This window comes from Ambystoma mexicanum, chromosome 10 (genome assembly GCF_040938575.1).
Source record: "Ambystoma mexicanum isolate Mex_15411 chromosome 10, UKY_AmexF1_1, whole genome shotgun sequence".
Lineage (NCBI taxonomy): Eukaryota > Metazoa > Chordata > Amphibia > Caudata > Ambystomatidae > Ambystoma > Ambystoma mexicanum.
In genome coordinates, this window is record NC_090932.1 from 1361501225 (window position 1) to 1361522002 (window position 20778).

The window sequence follows — 20778 nt, forward strand, 5'->3', positions numbered from 1 at the left end:
GGGATGCAGCTCCTGCATCTGGCACTGGCACCCATATGACCCAGCAGTCCGTTCCATCGACTGCCACGGGCCCAAGGGTGGTGGTAGCTGCAGGTGCAGCTGTGGACACCGCCACCCAGGCTCGGGGTCTGCCAGCGCAGGCTGCGTTGGCACTTGAAGAGCCCTTGGTAGATCTCCAACAGGCCAGGGGGGAAACCATAGGGGCAGGCCGGGCTGCTCAGACCAAGACACGTGTCCCTGGGGCAGTCATGTCATCTGCTGCCCCGAACAGCCGGGTGTTGGCAAGTGCAGGGGCAGATGCACCCAACAGCACCCCGGTTGTGAGTCTGCCAACCACGATCGTTGCGGTCAATGACCCTGCCACAGCTGATGTTGCTGCGCAGGATCCATTAGTGGGCACCCAGCTGCCACTGACACAAGTCAGGCCTTTGGTCATCCCTCCACCTGCCACTCCCTTGGCTCAATCCACCGAACCCACTGGCCATACTGGTCAGGGCGGCATTAGCCAGCCAGGGTCTGCGCCACAGTCCAAGAGGAGGAAGGTAGCACCTGCAGCACAGGCTGGGACCCCACACACAGCCACGACCTCCTGCACGTCGAGGAAGAAGCCTTTCTGTAAGCAGAAACTGGACTTCCTCGTGGACTACGTGCGGGGCCGCAGCCGTGACATGCTAGTGGGTGCCAATAGTCAGACTACGGCTGCCCAACATGACACCCACTGGAAGCATGTTGCGGAACATGTCAGTTCATTCGGCCATGAGGTGCGCACGGCGCAAGAGTGCAAAGAGCGTTGGAATGACATCATACGCAGCACTAAGGCTAAGCGTGCCTCTAATTACAACTTGACTCTGGTGACTGGCGGTGGGCCTGCACCAGAGGAGGAAGAGCTCACTCCTCATGAGGCTCTCGTTGCGGAGTTCATAACACCTTAATTGGTCGAAGGAGTGGGAGAGATGCTGGACTTTGATGCGCAGTCCAGTGAGTGTTGATGCGTGTTTGTTGAGGACATGTGTGTTTCACTTGTGGGATGTGTTGTGCATGATTGCCGCTACATGTGACGTGTACATGGTTCTGATGTGTAAGTAATGCAATGCTTCCGTCATGCATGTCTCCTCTGCCTGCATGCAGGGACTCCATGTAGGCATGCTCCCTTGCCCCTCCTCTGCCACTCTGCACCCCAGTTCCACCTTTGCACTGGTCTGCTTCAATCTTGCCAATGTGTACTTTCTTGTTCATGTGTCCTGTGTAGATGCTAACTTCCAGCGTAGAATCTGCCAGACATATGCTGTGTGGTACAGCCTTAGTACTCGATGCAGGGTATCTCACTTGTACTGTGCATAGGTCAGATGTCCCGTAGGGACATGAGTGCCCATTCATGCTCCATGTGCATTGCACGCATGCCCCTATGTGTCCTTGACTGGATGATCACTGTAATACAAGTCCTTGGTTACATACATTGCCTGGCATCTCATCAGCCTTCCCATGTCAACTATGGCTCAGTCCTGCGTTGCACACATGTTTAGGGTCTGACAATCTGTGTGGCTCACAGGCCTCAGCCTGTTCAATGGCCAATGACTCTGTCCAACTGTTGTTGTGTCTTCGTCACACATGGGCGGAATCCAGAGTTTTCATCATGTGTCCTGCTTACTGTCCCAGCATCATTTGCAGTGTTGTCACTTGAATCACATTAAGCTGTTGATGCCAGTCAACACTGCCTGTCAATACACAGGTGTATGGTCAGCCTTTTGATACCATGCTAGGCATCCCTGCGTTGGTACTGGGGTGGAGGGGTGCTTGGCTTCTAGATATGGTACACATTGAATGCACAATGCACGTGATGTCTGAATTTGACATTGCACTGCCTTCACATTTCCTGGCACACACCATGGAGTTCTTGTACATGTAGGTATTGAGTTGCGTACACATTTTCTGCACTGCATAGACCCACTTCCATGGAAACTGCCACCTTTCAACAGTTCTGATCACAGAAGCTATTCAAAGTTGAACCAGCATGCATGCCAGGTTATATGTTGTGTGTCACATGTCTGCCGGATGCGTATGCTGTCAGTGTGTGTGTGTGTTGTGTGCTTCTGACATGTGTAGTGACCTTTTTTCTCTCTATTTTTCAGGTGATGATGCAATGGAGGCGGAGGATGGTGTTGTCATGCCAGACACAGGGTTGTTACCACCACATCCCGGCACTAGTGGGGGTCGTGGGGTGGTAGGCCAAGAAAACCCCCAAGTGCTGCAGTCCATCTTGTCTCTGGCTGCCTATGAGTCCAGCCTTGATGACGACTCTGACGTCCATGTTGAGTTGCATGAGCATCAAGTCCATGTGTCAGGGGTGAGTGATTCTGATGTGGACACTCCTCTGTCTGCGACCCCTGCACTGAGGGATCAGACAGTCTTGGTTCCTCCGCCCATGGTGGATCGGGACGCATGGTCACCCTCCACACCAGTCACTGATGTGCCTGGGACATCACGTCGATGGGGGCATGTAGTCGTGCAGCCGCGGGCGGTGCCAACACAGCGAGGACCCCCGGTCCTTGGGTCTCGCAGGGGTCAAGCCGGCAACGTGGTCACTGCGCGCAACCGCAGTATACTGAGTGGGAGCAAGACATGACTGCCAATTCCGAACGGCAGGGGGCAGCAAAGGAGAACATCGCTGAGAGCATGGAGCGTGTGGCTCGATCTGTGCTCCCCCCTGCTAGGCAGGTGCTTCTCCAGCAGCAGGCGGCACAGTCCACGGCCTGCTCGCTCAGGCTGGGCATGGCGGCCTCAGACAGGGCACGCCAGGCTGAAATGTCGTCTCTGCGTGAAGCAATTGCTGCTCACGCAGAGGCGCACATGGATGCCCTGAGGGAGGAGTATGCTTCCGTCAGATCCACTCTGGGTGTCCTTATGATGTCCCAGAGGCAGCAGGCAGAGGAGAGGTTTGCACAGCTTGAGCGTACCATCTCGGCTGAGCTACAGGCTTGCCGGGAGGTGCAGCGGTTGTCCAGCCAGGCCTTGCAGGAGGAACTCCGTGTTACACGTGCTACCTTGCAAGAGGAAGCACGTGTATCACGTGAGGTTCTGCATCCAGACCTACATCACATCGCCACACAGAACCAGGCTCACTCGTCCGGCAGACTTGCTGCTGACGAGGGGCAAGCTGCGGCTAGGTGTGGCCAGACTACTGTGCCACATCCTCCTTTCCAGGATGAGCTAGACTTGGACGACCATCTATCTCCCACATAGGTCGGGCTGTGTAGGCGTTGAGCCCATGGAGGTTTTTTTTTTTGGCTCAGCATCATCGCATGTGGATGTTGAGCAGCACCCTGTACCTCCCCCCTCCTTGGTGCCTCCCCTCCCCCCCGGGTGGTATGTGGCCATTTTTGATTTTTATTTTAGTTTAGTTAGTTAAGTTTCTGTTTGATAGTTAGTTTAATTAGGTAATGTAGGTTTTCCATTGTTAGTGTAATTAGTTAATAGTTGATTTAGTTTAAAATTGCTTGTCTATTGTGCTTTCATGTGACGGTGTGGTGCTTTGTGGCTTTTGAAGGCATCCACTGTCTGTTCCAGCTGGGCCCTTCAGGCTTGTCTTGTGTATTTGTTTGCTGCTTGGGGTCCTTGACTCACATATGCAACTCCTGCCTCCCTTATCCATGGGCTCGCAAGGATGGTTCGGTGTCACAGACTTTTACACAAGGGCTTTGGACTGTCATATCTGTGGCATGTCTGGTGCTGTGTGACTTGTGTTTACACCCCTAGTGGGGATGATTTTGGTGTTATTGTCCACTGTTCAGCTTTTGCTATATGGGGTGTGTCATGATTAATGTGTAGATTAATTGCTATGCATTGTGTAGTATGTTTCTTATCTTTACTGTACACGTGCTTGTTGCAATTCATGCTGTAGATAGTGTTCCACACTTTGGATGTGAAAGATGGACTGATGGTGTGATTTATGATGTGACTCTCTGACATGGTCGAGTAATGAGATGCCTGATGAGACACACACAGATGACTTTGAAGCATTAATCATGTGTTTCATGCCCTTTCTGCAGGGGGATGAGCCTCCAGAGCACCTTTGCCAGCAGACATGGCCCATTGGACGACGGAATTCTGGACACGTTTGTTGGTGCCCACATGCACATGTGTGCACAAGCAGAGGCACAGGGATTGCAGACCTACATCCTAGAACTGCTGACGTGTTCCAAGGAACTCCAGGCAAGGTGAGCAGCACAGGGGGCCACAACACAGCAAAGCTTGCACCAGCTGAGTTGCACATGCAGGCTTAGTCACAGCACTGAGGGTGAGCTTAGACAAATATTGGTGTTGAAGCACACAATGCAGCTCACATGTGTTGGTGGAGTGATGGCTGTTGATTGTAAGGTTGTCTGTGACACGTGCAGGGGCAGTGGCACATACCATCCGGTACACCAAGGTCCATTGAGGCACTTGTATCAACCATGTAGCCTTCCGAGACATGGAAAGGGGCAGCTCACAGGGACATACAGCAAGGGACATACTCGGGTGCAGTGCATATCATTTCCATGTACTTTATGATAAATGCACTGCCAACTTTGTTTGTTGGTCATGGTGGTACGCAACTTGCTCAGAAGTCATGGCTTGCTATATGGGTCTGTCTGCTTACCCAGGGAGCATTGCATGTTGTGTGAATTGTGACACATTGTTGTTCCATTTGCCACGCACCCACCGGCGGCTGACTTACTGCATTGACTGTGTATTACCTGTCACAGGGGTAATGTTATATATGGGTACGAAGCATCTACACCAGATTGTCTGTTTGGAGAGTAGTTTGTTGCTATGGGGCATGTTTGGTGTTGTGTTTTTGTGTAATTTGCATGCACAGGTTGTTGACTGTGGCTCTCTTTGCAGCATTGCAGTGCTCCTGTAACCGGACCTGAGAGTGTGCAGGCAGGAGGCCAGCACTCAAAACCAGAGCTAAGTGTCTTGTTGTTTTTCTTTCAAACTGCTCTGCATAGGCTTGCTGGGGAGTGTACTAATGCATGGATGTATGTGTGGTTCAATTTGGTATGTTTTTTTCCCCTAATCACCCGGAATCCTATGCAATTTTGAACCCTGTACCCTCTACCCGGTGTTCCTGCTTCCCGTACCTATCCAAGCAACGTTCCCTAACCCTCTTTCCCCGCTGGGGTTGAGGATGCCTGTGTAAGCCCCAAACTTGCAGGTGCCAAAACCCTAGAGGGGGTGGTTGGTTCATACCACTCCTAAGCCTGGACTACAGAAGGCCATGACAATGATGTCCAAGTTTGATTGGATTGTGTATGTGTTCATGCAGGTAGTACATTTTCGTGCATTCCCTAGTTTCATGTCTCATTCCTCCTCCCCTCTTCTGCCACTCATTCCAGTCATCCAGTGTGTCAACACCTGTCCCGACTGCATATCCCTGAACCTCCTTCCCCACCAGGGTCTTAGGGGCCTGTGTGAGTTTGACCTTGCAAGCACCCGGGACACGGTGGGGGTGGTTGTTTCGTGACACTCCCGCGCCTCTACACGGGACCTGTGACAGTACACATCCTTTCATGGTGCATCATCCTATGTCATGTACCACACATGGTTCACATCCTGTTGTGACATTGTTTTACTGTGCTACCTTGGTTGTTGCATCATTGTGGTAGTACTTGGCCTTTGTGAGGTACTGCTACGTCAAGGCATCTACTGCAGGGTGTTCTGGTTCGTTTTTCTTGCTTGGATTTTGTGATTTTGGAAATGAGTGTGGATTATGAGGGTGCAGGCACCTTTTTACACACAAGGTGGGAGATGGTGACGAAGGGTAAAGTTGATCCTGTGGCCAGGTGGAATTGAGGTTTGAAGGCTGCATGACCCAGGTGCAGTTGTTCAGTGGGTCATGGTCATTTGTGAGGGAGGGGGGGGTTGTTGTTGATAGTTGCCTTGCCCTGCAGTGTGATGGGAACTCTGACATTGTAATGGTGGTTTTCCATGTACATGTTGTGTTCTGCTGATCAATGCCTGTTCATGTGTTGTGTTTACCTTTCAGGTGCGAGGGGATAGTTGTGGTTTGACATGCTGGGGTGTACACATGGTGAATGTTCACATGTGATGTGTAGAGAACACTGATGGTCACTTGAGTGCACATGCATATGTGGAGTGCATGTCCTTGCAGAACCACACACTTGCACTCTGATGCACTACATGTACTCCCACCCTTGCATAGCCATGTGTACACTGTTTGCCTTCTGGTGGCCACTGTGTCCCTGCAGCACATGTTCTGTGACCAATTATGGATCCTGTACATGCCTAATTTGCTTTTTGATGTGGTATGTCACTTAGATGTGATGCTCAGGGTGTGCATCACACACAATGGCTGTTCACTGTGCTGTGCGCTGAGCAGTGTGTTGCAGGAGTAGGACACAGCACACAGAAGCTGCAGTGTTGATTTTGCAATGCACAATGTGCATGTAGACAAGCATTCATTGTTATGTTACGTCTACAACTCTTGTAATGCATTTGGAAATGACTTATTTTGGGTGGGAGGTTGTTGGTCTGTCATTTCATCTGATTCCAGGTCAGGCATCATTGTCTGATGCCACTGTAGATTTTGGACATGGCAATGTGTACCTTATCGTTACTGTGTTGGTGTATGGGTATTGCTTGCCATGTCATGTTGTGGTTTGGGAGGGTTTGAGTGACATGACAGTGATGGCCATGGCCTGTTTTGCAGGTGTGTGTGATGCACACCTTGCATGTCAGGGTCATCCTCTTCTCAGAGCACCTAGCTGGGGGTAGATCTCTCTCCGCGGCAGGGCCCCCTGTCTCTCTATCCCTACACCCCCCCTTCCCAGCACTTGTCTGCACTTACCTTTGCAGTTGCCACCAGCCGACCTATGTATTTGTTTTTTGGTCTACTTCCCCTGTACTGCACTCCCCCTCCCCTTCCCCTTGCACTTTTCCCTTCCCCCTACCCCTGCACTTGCACAATCTAAATGACACCTGGCCTAGTAGTACCGTTGTCTGTCTTCCCTTGTTCCCCCCTCCCTGCCTCATCGCACCTTGAAATACTTGTGTATAGGCCATATCATGTCATATGTGTGCCTTTTGGCCACACAGGATAGCTTGTGTTTAAGTAGCTAGGGATGCAGACAATGTGGCACTTCCATGGCAACTATCTGAGGGTGGTAGGGTTGTGACAGTTGACTGTCTCTTTGTCATCATCAATTGTCACCTGGTATGTGCCAAGCCTGTGTGCACTCCTCAAGGGTGGGAGTTTAGGTGAAAAATGTGGCCACAAGCTGGGTCCGGGCTTCCTCGCCACGTGCCCTGTCCCTTCCCATGGGCAGCGCCTGTGCCTGTGGTTGGGGATGTGGGGGCACCACCATGTCCACCGGGACGCCCTGCCGTGTTGCAACATTGTGCAGGACACATGCTGCCACAATGATCCTGCACACTACTGGTGGTGCATAGAGTAGTTGCCTGCCAGAGCGGTCAAGGGAGCGGAAACGTGACTTGAGCACTCCGAATGTGCGCTACACTATGGCCCTGGTTGCAATATGGGCGGCGTTGTATCTTACCTGGGGTGGTGTGGTGGGGTTCCGGATTGGCTTCATCATGCGGTTGCTCAGAGGGTAGGCACTGTCCCCTGGGGAGGTGATAATAGTTGAGATTATTAGGGTTTGGGTATTTGTCTGTGTGTGACTTGCATGCATGTGCAAGGGCATTTGTACTCACCTAGGAGCCATGTGTGGCCATGCTGCCCAGCTTCCAGGGCCCGGCTCAGGGCGGACATTCTGTATATGAAACTGTCATGGGTGGAGCCAGGGTAGTTTGCATAGACAGAGGTGATGATTCCCTTTGCATCGCATACCACCTGTACATTGATGGAATGCCAGTGCTTGCGGTTTCGGTAGATGTGCTCAGTGGCCCTAGGTGGACGTAGGGCCACATGGGTGCAATCTATGGCACGAGCACTTTGGGGAAGTGTGCCACCCTGAAAAAATCCAGGACAACGGCCTGCCTTTCTGCGGGTGTTCTGGGCATGTATATGTGCCTGCGGACTGAGGGGCGCGCTGTCATGATTGCCAGTACCTGGTGTAGGCAGCGTGACTGCATGGCCTGTGAGACCCCCCCCACTATGGCAGTAGTCCGCTGAAATAACCCAGTGGCCAAAAAATGCAGGACATTGAGCAGATTCTCCAAGGGGCTCAATGCTTGGGAGCAAAGGGTGGGGGATGTAAGGTCATCTTCCCACTCCCTGACCAGGTCTAGGATGATATGTGATGGAAACCTATACCTGCCATAGACCTGGTCGTCAGGCATCCCAAAAAGGCTTGTCCGTGGTGCGAAAATGCATGCCCTGGCTATTCTCCTCCTGCTGCGGTGTCCCACGATCAGTGCTGCGACAAATGGGGCATCGTAGCTGTATATAGGTGTTTGTTGTTTGCGCGCACTTTTGTACTGTGCGTGGGGACGCTTCCGCCTGCCTTCGTGTGGCGGACGCGTTGATGCCTGTGCGCGTCTTTTGCCGTGCGGGGGTTTCCCGTATTCGGATCCATGAATACAGGTTGTTCGCATGCGTGTGAGCGTTCCGTGTAGTTCCCTGCAGTACTTCCCCAGTTACGCCTTCTTTTTCACGCGTTGTTCCCCATTCCGCGTGTTATGCCCACTGTTCCGCCCACTTTGGTTGTGTGCGCCACGCTATGTGCGCTTTTGCTGTGGGCGTGGCGCACGCCGTGTATGCCTGCATGCGCCATGGCTGGGTTGGGCACACGGACAGCGGGAAACACGCGCAGCGTCTTCCTTGAATCGCACGCGTGTCCGTGCGCTGCGTTTCTCACGCTTGCGCTCCCTTGCGCCTGCTTTTGCATGGATTTTCGGCGCACGTTTGTTCCATGAATCGGCCCCTTTGTGTTTTGTCTGTAATAATGTAATTATGTATTAAGTGGGTTTTATTAGCTACTTATTACATGTTTCACAATACGCAAAACTCTAATAAGAAAGCAGTTATCATTTCATTATTCTACGTGGCAAAATTATGAATATTGCACCTTCATCATGTATACTGCACACACTGCCTAAGTTTCTGCATGAGTTGCTTAGTATAGTGGATAGAACTTCATAATAGAATGCTATTTATTTCAATGCATTGCTTAATGCACTAATTAGCTCATGATATTTATTCAAATAATCCTTGACACTTTTTGGTCAACATTATAAGAATCCCTCCGACAGAGTTTTCATGAAAAGTAAATGCACATGTGATGTCATCAGTGATGTCATCAATGACATTTGTGATGTGATCTTTGATGTCCTGGGTGTTAGTGTTAGCAGTGCACGGTGGCGCGAGTTATGGTTGCTTAGCTTAGCATAACTGGCGAATTTCAGGGGTTTTTCGGTTTTACTTTGAACCATAAGGTCCCTTTAACAAAGTTTTTTTTACTGAATTTGATAGGTTTTTAGTAGCGCAACTTAACCATAACGTCCCTTTTAACATCGTTTTTTCATTGAATTTCATAGGTTTTTATTAGCGCAGCTTCACCATAACGTCCCTTTAACAAAGTTTTTTTTACTGAATTTCATATGTTTTTAGTAGCACAACTTAACCATAATATCCCTAACTTTATATACATGTAACATAGAACATACTGAATTCCTAGCTAGTGATTTCAATGTCCACGGACTACCGCCATGTCCGCGGACATATCGAAAATCTGAGCATGGTGAATGTAAATTTAAATAGTGTGCCCCATTTCCCCTTTGAGGTTGGCTCTGAAAAGAGCCGTATTTTTTGCAGATGTTTGACAGACACCTGTTATTTTGTATTTTTTTTTTCTTACTTTACTCCTAAAATCTTCACATAACCTTCTCCAAAGCAACCCTTACATTCCAAAACAGAATGGCATTTCCCATAACAGATAAGGAAATGCCATCTTCTTTAAAATAAACAGCATTACTGGAATCAATATTCTCATTTTTACAGAAGAACATACCAGCTCTAAGCATGAAGGCACACATGCCTCGGTTGATTACACACCTAGCATTGTTTTGCTGAGGACAAAATACTGAACTATTGTCCTATATTGCCCTAGGTACTAATCCAGAAAAAAATACTTTGGCATGTTCATTACTGCTTGAAGCAAGTGTTCCAAATCTGCCAACAAAGTAAGGGCACTGACATAGCCCAAATGGAAACCACCATAGTGCAAAACTACCACATGGGGACTGTTCATCCTGCCCATATCTTCACAAACTTGTACAATTCCCTGTACATTGAAATCAGGCACAGTGCTCCACACCACCTACACTCCTTTAACATCAAAATTATTTGCAACATGCCTGCATTGAGCATACTGTTGTAAACCATGCACAAACATATCTCCAAGCACCAACACCCTGACTTTCTCCACTTCTGCCATCTTCACTACACACAGTCTCTTTGAACACAAATCCACAACCTCAACATCTGATTGGCTGATCCCTACAGTCTTCTTTCCATGCTGGATTTGCTGGAAAACCCCGGATGTAGCACGCCCTGTACGCGGACCGATAACTCTTAGAGAGCCCTTCTACCATTTCCACTTCACTCTCAGTGCCATTCCCTCATTGGATACAGCTAATCAGGCACACAATACGGAGAACGTCCTCAGAACACCCCCATTTTGTTTATTTTCGAACATTTCAGGACACCGCGGGTGTTCTTAGAACACTTTCAGCTTGACAACGAACAATACAGACAACGTCTTCAGGACACCCCCTGCGAACATTCCAAGACCCCATGAGTCTTCTTAGAACACTTTCAACTTGACACCAAATTCATTCTGTTTATTTACAAACATTTCAGAACAGCTGTGTTGTCCGCAGAAAAATCGAACACAACAAAATTGTCTAGCACATAAACAAACAGAACATTTAACCTATCTCATACTCCCCTACCCTCCCCAAACACTCTTACACACCAACACACTTGATTAAACACAATTTTTAATCCAAGTTTCACTGCGCTGTCCGCGGTCGTCCGCAAATGCAAGATGGCGGGCGGCACAGAAAATCTGACATGCTTCACGCACCACGACGTCCAATCGGCGAACACATCGGGTGTCCGCGGACATCGCACAAGCCGCTCGGCCAATCATGGCACTGTCCGCGGAGCGAATAGGGAAGTCTGTCCGCATAGCGAACGGAGATATCACTAATTTTTTTGCCATATATTTTGGTAATTTTTTAAAAAAAACTACTGGATGGATTTACACCAAATTTACAAAAGCACACTTTCGGGACCAAGCCCCCGCTCCTGCCTCAAATTTGGTGTAAATCCGTCCAGCGGTTTGGGCTGTAGGCGTGCGCAAAGTTTTTTCCCATTATGTCTATGGGAAAAAACAAACGTTTTGGGACCCCCCCCTATAACTTTGCCCCCCCTGGACCAAACCTCTCCAAACTTTGCAAATAAATTCAGAGTGGGCCATATACTTTTCTTGCAAAGGTTGGTGAGGATTCGTCTAGAGGGAGCGAAGTATAAGCCACCCAAAAAATGCTCTTCCTATGGAAACTTAGGAGTTCCTTTTGATAGGGTGGACATCGACATTGTTGGTCCCCTTGACTCTCCCACATCTTCAGTAAACAGGTTTGTCCTGGGTGTAGTCGACCATGCTACTAGGTATCCTGAAGCAATACCTATTAGGACTGCTATGGCTCAGGCTGTGGCTAAGGCACTACTTTGTATTTTTACCAGAGTAGGCTTTCCTAAGGAAGTGATATCCGACAAGGGATCCAATGTTATGACCTACTACATGCAAGCCCTGTGGAAAAACTGTTTTCTCACTTACAAGTTCTCTACAGCCTACCATCCACAGACAAATGGACTGGTAGAGAGGTTTAATCGTACTAGGAAGAGCATGATAGGTGCTTTGGAAGAACCCCTTTAAAAAAGTGGGACCTTCTACTGCCATGCCTTCTCTTTGCTTATAGAGAAGTGCCTCAGGAGTGAGTTGGATAAAGTCCCTTTGAACTTCTTTATGGCCATCCAGTTATAGGTCCTCTGGCCCTGATTAAGGATGGATTGGAGAGTGCTCCTTTCACCAAACCAGTCAGATTGACTGACTTTGTGATAAGTCTCTGGAGGAGAATGTCACACATGATGGCAGAAGCTATCGATAACTTGAAAGCAGGTCAAGCTCTGGTCAAACATTGGCATGACCAGAAGACCAACATGGTTGAGTTTACTCAAGACCAACTTGTACTAGTTATGGTGCCAACAAGGCAGAGGGCCTTGCAGGACTAGGGGCACTACAAGCCTTTTGCAGTCCCCAGGTATAGACTCAGTTGGTTCACTGTAGAAGAGGCCATCTTCCCAGTGCAACCTATGCTTCCCAGGCTCTTGCCCATCAAGCTGACAAGCTGCCTGTAGGTGAAGACCTTCAAGAGTAGTAGAGTTTCTTTGTCCTCTGCTGAAGTCTGCCTGTTAGGTCCACCTGCTGCCAGTAAAGACTGCAGCTCAGGATGGTCATCAGCATCCAGATCTCCAAATACAGTAATGTCTTCTTCCAGATCTGACTCTTCAGAAGCTGTCTCGCCACACAGGGCTGTCCCTCACACTCAGCCTCAGCAGGTGGAGGAGTCACAGGTATGACTTTGGACAATCTTGGGGATGTCCTTGTTGGTAGCACAGGGGTGCTATCTGCGTTCTTTTTGGAAGTCTTAGGTTTCCCCTTTGTCTCTTTCTTTCCTGAAATTGCAGTGAGCAATTCCTGTGGACTGGTGGTGGTAGTTTCTTCTATCAGTTCCCCTGGAGAGCCTCTCAAGGCCCTCTCCCTTGCTGGCCTAGTGGGCTCCTGTCTCCTCTCACTGGGAGGCCTGAGGATACTTGACACAACTCCAAGTGTTTTCAGGTCATTACCCAACAGGACTCTCACAGGCCCTTCACTCTGCACACTAAGCGGTATCTTGACTGTCATGCCATTGCACTGGATGAGAGCTGGTAACCGGGGAAGCATTTGCAGAGGGCCTCCAGCCAACTTGACTAGGTGTTTGGGTGCCTTAGCAACATCCTCTACCTTGAGAAACGATTCATCAACCACAGTTATGCTGGCTCCAGTGACTCTGATGTACAAAAAAGGAAAGTGTCCACGGTATGTGGATCACTCACGTCCCCTGCACACTCGAGTCATTGTATGGTAACAAACAGTAACTAAAACAAGTTCAATTGAAAATTGGTGAATTAGCAAATTAACGATCTGTTCTTTCAAGTTATCTAACCTCCGGGAAGAAGGAAAAAAGATTTTTAGAATTTCTTTCAAAATATGGTAACTATAAGTAAACTGAATGGGATGTAAAGTTAATTCTTTACACGGTATGAAATAAGGCAACTTAATTCAACCTAGATTCGAAATTGAAACATTCTTTTTCACTTTAACTCAAAAGAGTAGAGCAAGAAACAATCCAACTCTAAGAAAAGCGTTACAATATTACATTCATATTGATACAGTGTCCTCAGAGATGATTCAAATTAAAAACTCAAGGAGTTTCGGAAAAACAATTTCCTTCATCAGGAGTGGTTACTTGTGGGTACATTCAAAACATTCTGAAATGTCAGTTTCTGATATTTGCAAATTGATAAACAAATAATTATCTCTCAGTTTCTATGTGTTAAGCAAATACACTTGTACATATTCGGTTGGAGAAATAAATAAATAAATGAGGAAACTATGTGGCATAGGTGCCCCACTGGGATTCTGCCTGTGTTTATACTGGGTAAGGATCCAATTTGTTGGCTGGAAAGTTAACCTGCGAATGTCCAAATGTACATGATTAAATGTACCCGAGGGTCCCCAAAAAGCCCTTCGTTTCTATTAATCTGTAACCAGCAGTAACGTGGGACCTACCTCTGCCTAAGAAGTTACACCCAGAGTATAAAATGAATTTGCTGTAGAGTGAAAGGAGGTTGCTCTTAGTTCTTGGTGCAGATTATTAGGTATATAGACTGGAGGGCCTAGCCCCACGCCTTTTCGCTGAAAAGGAAAAATGTAGTATGACTTAGAATGGGATACTGCATGCTAAAGGTTCCTTAATTGTAGAATGCATACCAATTAGGGCTTACCTCCCTGTGGGAAGCTTGGTCATGTGTGGTTAGCATCTCTGGTTAATATGCCACGATTTGTTTGTTGTCATCATTCAATTAATGGGGTCTTGAACTAATCACCAGCCGTGTTATAAGCACTGGAAGTCATAACTGGAGTGAATCTGGAAGATTATGTGGAAAAAATGACGTAAAGTAAGAAAAATAGTCTACATCTGTGGTAGATGTTGATTAATAAGAATTCATAAAGGTCTAACTTCAAGTGTTACTTTGACAATAAACTAAAATTAAAAAATATAAATATGAAAAGGGCATCCTGTCTATAGTTGTAACTGTGGATACAGTTGTCGAGTATAAACAGCCTTTCACAAGCGTGCCGTTATGTAAGTGCAAATACTTAGTGGAGAGTGGTCAAATCAAAATCAGTAAAGGTGCCACATGGTGACTGTTAGGAATGGCTTCATGGAGTAGTGAAAACTAACGTGTACAGGATGTGGGATGTTTAAAATAATCACCCATGTACTCGCCATCAAAGGCTAAAGTATCTGTCTCTCCAACTTGCTTGAATGGTGAGCGGGATCGATGCAGAACTCAAACGATCCGGAGTTACTGACTAGGCATAGATCAAACACTTGTTGAATGACGTGTGAATGTGTGAGCGTGATGACGTCAAATGTGAACATCTATCATCATCTCACATCACATCATTCAATTCAATGGAGCCTGTGGGCTCTAATTAAAGACCATATTGAAGAAAAAATATAATAGACAAGAGTCTGTAAGTGTAATTGTTACTAAAACAAAGTTGATACTATTCAGGGAATATGAGTGGAGATGTTAAAGGATGAAGGGGCAATAGGATCAGGGTGTTCCCAGGTGTTGAAATGTAGGGGATATAGCAACCTGCTGCTCCTGTAGGATTAGACATAAGAGTATCCAGGATACCTAAGATATGTTGACATAGGGGGGAGGAACTAATTCCCAACTTGTTTGAATGTTAGATAATGTTACAAAGTATCTTTAGTGGAATAAATCACCTAACCATGGGGCACCTATGCTTACATTCTAGTGGTTGAATACTGAGGCGCAGAAAAACCACTGAGTTCATAGTATAGTTAGCCAGTGTACAGATGTGAGGAATAAAATGAAAGATCAAACAACATGGCATTTTGTTTCTGAAAACATGACATACCTACGCTATAGTTTTGCAGATGTTCTAAAGCATTACAAGTTACATTCACTATTGCGTTTGGTGATATAGATGTCAAGAGACCCTATTTTGTTGTAAAGACCAGATCATCTGGCAGAATTCTATTTGTATTAAAACATTTGCAGTATGCATTGTATGTGCAATCGCTGGTGAATACCTATAATGTTGCTTAAGATGTTTAGGATATGTGACTTATCATTGCAACTTTTGTAAAGGAGTGGAGAGACACCACTAGAGTGGCTCTGGAGAATGTATAAGAACAATAGGTGTGTTGGTTACAGTTAGTTATTCTGTGTGTGAGTCTAAGGTACATTCCCCGAGATCAGTGACCCACAGATTCAGAGTTCATCAGGACGCATTGTGCATCCCAAGGTAGGTGTAGTACGGTGACATGACGAACAGTTGGTGATACTTCAGTTTTTTAAAGAGAAGCCCCTACATGAAAGTCTTTGTTCATTCCATGAGGGCTCATGCTGTCTAACTTGTCGATCCAATAGAGTTCTCGTTGGTCAATTCTATTAGAGTGGTTACCGCCCCTTGGGGCTCGTGGGACTACCTCTAAGATTTGGAAACAAAGTTGAGCCACTTTGTGTTTTTTCTCTGTGAAGTGCCTAGCCACTGGAGAGCATAGATTATTGGTTCTGATGTTGCTCTTGTGCTCCTTGAGCCTCTCTTTCATTTTCCTTAGGGTTTGGCCTGCATAGTAGATACTGCAAGGGCAATTGAGAGCAAACACAACTGATGTGGTGTCACAAGTGGTATATTGTTTCAGTTTAATTTTTGCGCCTGTGCGTGGGTGTCTTACATAGTCCCCTTTAGTGATATTATTACTATTTGAGCAATGTAGGCAAGCAAAGGTTCCTAGTTTCTTTTTTCGTAGTTTTGTCTTGCATGGTTCTTGGATCCGTTCAGCTTTCACTAATTGGTCCCTGAAATTAAGACCTTGCTTGTAGGCTATCAATGGAGGCTCTGGGAAGAGTTTCTGAAGTTGTGGATCCATTTGAATGATCCTCCAGTTTCTACGTATCAACCTGGTGATGTGGTGGCTCTGACTTGAATATTTGAGGGTGTACAAGAAGGGTATTTCTTTGGGTTCTGGCATTTTGCTCAGTAGTTCAGTTTGTGTTTTCAGAGCGGCTCTTTCTCTGGCTACAGCAATGAACTCCTCAGGGTAACCTCTTTTAGAGTATTTATCAGCCAATTTATCAATCTCTAAGGTTAATGTGGATTCAACTGACGTAATTCTTTTGGCTTGAAGAAATTGGCTATATGGAATATTATTCCGCAGATGTCTGGGGTGGTAGCTCCAATAGTGAAAGGTGTTGTTCACATCTGTTGGTTTTGAAAAAAATTGGTTACAATCAAGCCATCCTTAATTTCCAATTCGACATCTAGATAGTGGATTTTAGAATTTCCTGTTTCCATGGTGAACTTTATCCTGTCATTGACAGAGTTAATGTATGTTAAGAAGTTTAGTAATAGTTCTCTATCACCTCTCCAAATCATGAATAAATTGTCGATGTATCTCATCCAGCAAATTAGTTTGGTACTCCATCTTGGGTTTGTGATGATGTGTTCAATTTCTAGATGATACATAAATAGGGTACAAGGATTGTGGACTCGCAACACGGTACCTGTGCGCTATTTATCACTATTGGAGTCTAAAAAAGAAATCTAAGGGGCGGTGTGAGCAGCAGTCCAATCCCAGTCAACCTGGCCACACAGGTTGATACTATATTAACAATTTGTGGGATGTGGGGGATGGAATTGCGCTAAACACCATTAGGCTAAGAGACAACAATCAAATTACAGTATTTTAATGGTTTGGAATGAAGAACTGCCGACACGTGTTTCGACACTTGCGTCGTCTTGAAGGCTGGATGGTTAAACCACATTCAAGTATCATGTACAATAGACGATAGCATAATTCATCAGCATTTATAGCAACATAAGGTACAAAATTGAATAATCCAACATGAAAAAATGAAAAAATGAATGAATAAATGAGGGACATACCATATCCGGTAAGAAGGGTAGGACAGCAGTAATGGATCAATATAGGCACATCACAGAAAGAACAAGGATATGGAGAATGTACATGAGCATAATTGTAATCAATACTGTGTCATCTTCAAGTGTAGTTGATGCCACACACACCCTCGCAAGGCCCCCATGCAAATCACGCACCAGCACAGTGCCATAATTACAAAGTAGTAGTGTCAAGCCAGAAAAATAGTCCGATCGGTAGTGGTGCCGATAGTCATCAAAGGAAATAATAATAAATATATAGATGGCACCCTTGACAGGAGTTGCAGGATCAATACAAAAGGTTCTAAGGAAAATGGCTAGATCCAGGAACAGCGTCCATTGAAGAGTCGCCAAATCCAGTGAAGTGACCAATACAAAGCAACCCAAAACCAGAGTGTCAAATGTACCATATGGGTCAGTATAAAATGGTGTAACCAATAAAGATACGCTTAACATAAGGGTTTAGAAATGGCCAATGAATATGGGAAACCTATTGGTACATGACCAAGAGTAAATTAGTAATGAATGCCAGGACATACCTGGAATCAACTGAAAAAAAGAGAGAACGATAACTATCGAAACTTACCACACTGGAGATTGGTGGGTAAGTACCCGTTGAAGAATGTATATCTTGATTCAATATGAAAAGCCAATTGGCTGGGACGAATATATCACCTGCAAAAAGTAACATATTGAATGAGAGATGGGAACACAGAACCATCAGTTGACGGCCACGAGCAAGAAGGAAAAAGAATATAAACTCACTCGGTAAATCGCGTATGGAGCAAATTAAATGAGACAAATCCAACGAATGCTTACCTGGGTTGCTCTAAAATACTGATAGCTGCCGTGTACATCACGGAAGTGACGACGGCAGCGGCGCGAGCGAATTACGTCGCGTGAGTGACGTACATTGTCAACATTGTGACGTCGGCAGAAGTGAAATTCAATTGGGTCGCAAAGATGACGTCTACTGTCAACAAAGGACCTGACATTACGCCGAAGTACTGTGTGCGTGATCGCAATCGCCGCGTTCGTGTGACTAAGTGACTCATAATTAGATACTAATCACTAATCAAACAAATAATCAATAACTCATATAAAGTTAAAGTCTTTGAACGCATCGTGGTTGAATGGAAATCAATGTCAATAAATATACAGAACACAAAAGAAAATTCAACAAAATCGCAGAGATGACGAGTTATGTCAACAAGGGACTGTGGTATTACAAACGTGTTCACGGTAACCGCGTAATTATCATGAATGACTAGAAATCGGATACAATTCATTATTAGCACAGATAATCAGTAACTTGACAGATAGAAGAAGCAATCCGATGTCGACACAGTTGTGTTGGACAATCAAACCATGTGAGTTAGCACTAATTACAGAGGAGTGCTGGGGAGTGAAAAAGCACAGGGGAATTGCGACAGTGATATCTGGCAGCATTAGCATAATTACTGCCAGTAGCTAAAGATTGATTGATAAGCAAATGTATACACTTAAACAACAGTACATTCAAATTAACATTCCAATACAGGCCAGATTCATAGAAAAACATGCATCTCGTGGTCAGAATTTAGTCCACGAGTGTTACATCGCAGTAGACAGATGAGTTTGGCTTCCATCTGCCGCAATTTCAATTGAAGATTTCCGCCCCTTTTCCCATTATGCGCTCTCATTAATCCAATGAAGCGCAAATCAGAGGTTAAATCCAATTGATGTTCAGCCTGCCAGTGAACGGCTAGATAGGATTTTGGTTCACACAAGACTGGTCAAGTGTTCTCTAATACGGATTCTGAGTTGACGTATGGTACTTCCCACGTAAATTTTGCCACAAACTCACATGATGGCATGCACCACATGGGTTGTTTTACAGTTGATGAAATCCAGTATAACCACTTTAGATCCAAAATTATCTGTAAAAGTTTGACATTTGGGATGGGCCCAAGGACACTGATTGCAGTTTCCATACTTGTGAAAACCAGCCGGTTGTCGTAGCCAAAAGGGGTTGGCCACTTTATTCTCAAAAAATGATGGACTAACCTGTGATTTGATAGTAGGTGATCTGAAAAAAGTAAATTTGGGTTTAGGTGTCAAAAAAGGTTCAAGGTCTTAGTCGAGTCTCAGGATGTGCCAATGTTTAGCAACCATTTTGTAAAGCATAGAGGAGTATGTCGTAAATGGGGTAACCAGAGAGATGTATTGTAGGGAATCTTTAGATTTTGGCACCTTGTTCAGGAGGTCAAGCTGAGTGACATTAGTGAATTTAGCGTAAGCTTCATCGATGACTGAGCTTTTGTAGACTCTGTTCAAAAAGCGCTGGTTAATAATATTACATTCCATGTCATAATCTATAGGACGCATGCAGTTACGCCTTGCCCTATGAAATTCTCCTGTTGGAATATTGTTAATAGTCGTACACTGGTGATTGCTTTGTGATGCTAACATAGAATTAACCTCAGTAGGCTTCCTGTAAGTACTGGTCAGAAGCTGTTGACCTTCTACAAAGATATGTAAATCCAAAAAGTCAATTTGTTTGGAATCACATGTACTAGTTAAGCTGATCCCAAATGAGTTAGTGTTTGCAAAAGTGAGAAAGTCATTAAAAGCATCTTCAGTGCCTTTCCAAATCAGAAAGATGTCATCTATGAAGCGTCGCCAAGTGATGATATTGGCAGCAAACTGGGTTTGGTTCAAGATATGGGTTTCTTCATAGTATGCCATAAAGAGATTGGCCAGTGAGGGAGCAAATTTGGCCCCCATGGCCACCCCTTTCAATTGGAGATAAAATTGATGATTGAAAATGAAAACATTGTTGGCTAGAACAAATTGTAGAAATTGCTTTAGCATAAGGACATGTTCAAGAAATGATGCCGAGCTATTTCTAAAGACATAGTCGAGTGTGAGCAAAGCTAAATCATGATTAATGTTAGTATACAAGGCGACAACGTCAATGGTGACTAACAAATAGTCTGATTGCCATGTGATGGCAAGAATGGCTTGGAGAATATGAGTACTGTCTCTGATGTAAGAATTCATTTGGACTACAAACGGTTTGAGTGCCTCATCCAAATATTTTGATAGGCCTTCTGTAGCCCAGTTGATTCCGCTCATTATCGGCCTGACTTCAGGCAAGACCTCAAAAGATTTATGGATCTTGGGCAAGAAGTATATTGTAGGTAAGGTGGGATCTTTGATCAATAAAAATTCCTTTTCCTCATCAGTCAGATAACCTTTGGTGTACCAGCAATCAATTAACTCAGTTATATCCGATACAACCCGTTTACTAGGATTGGATTTTAGTACCAGGTTACACCCGTGGTTATTGAGGTGTTTAAGGCCCATAGTAATATAGTCACAAGTATTAAGAATGACAATATTGCCCCCCTTATCTGCCTCTTTAATCACAATGTTGGTGTCATTGGCTAATTCTCTTAGAGTAGTTTTTTGATTGTTAGTAAGATTGGATTTCCAATAAGGTTTA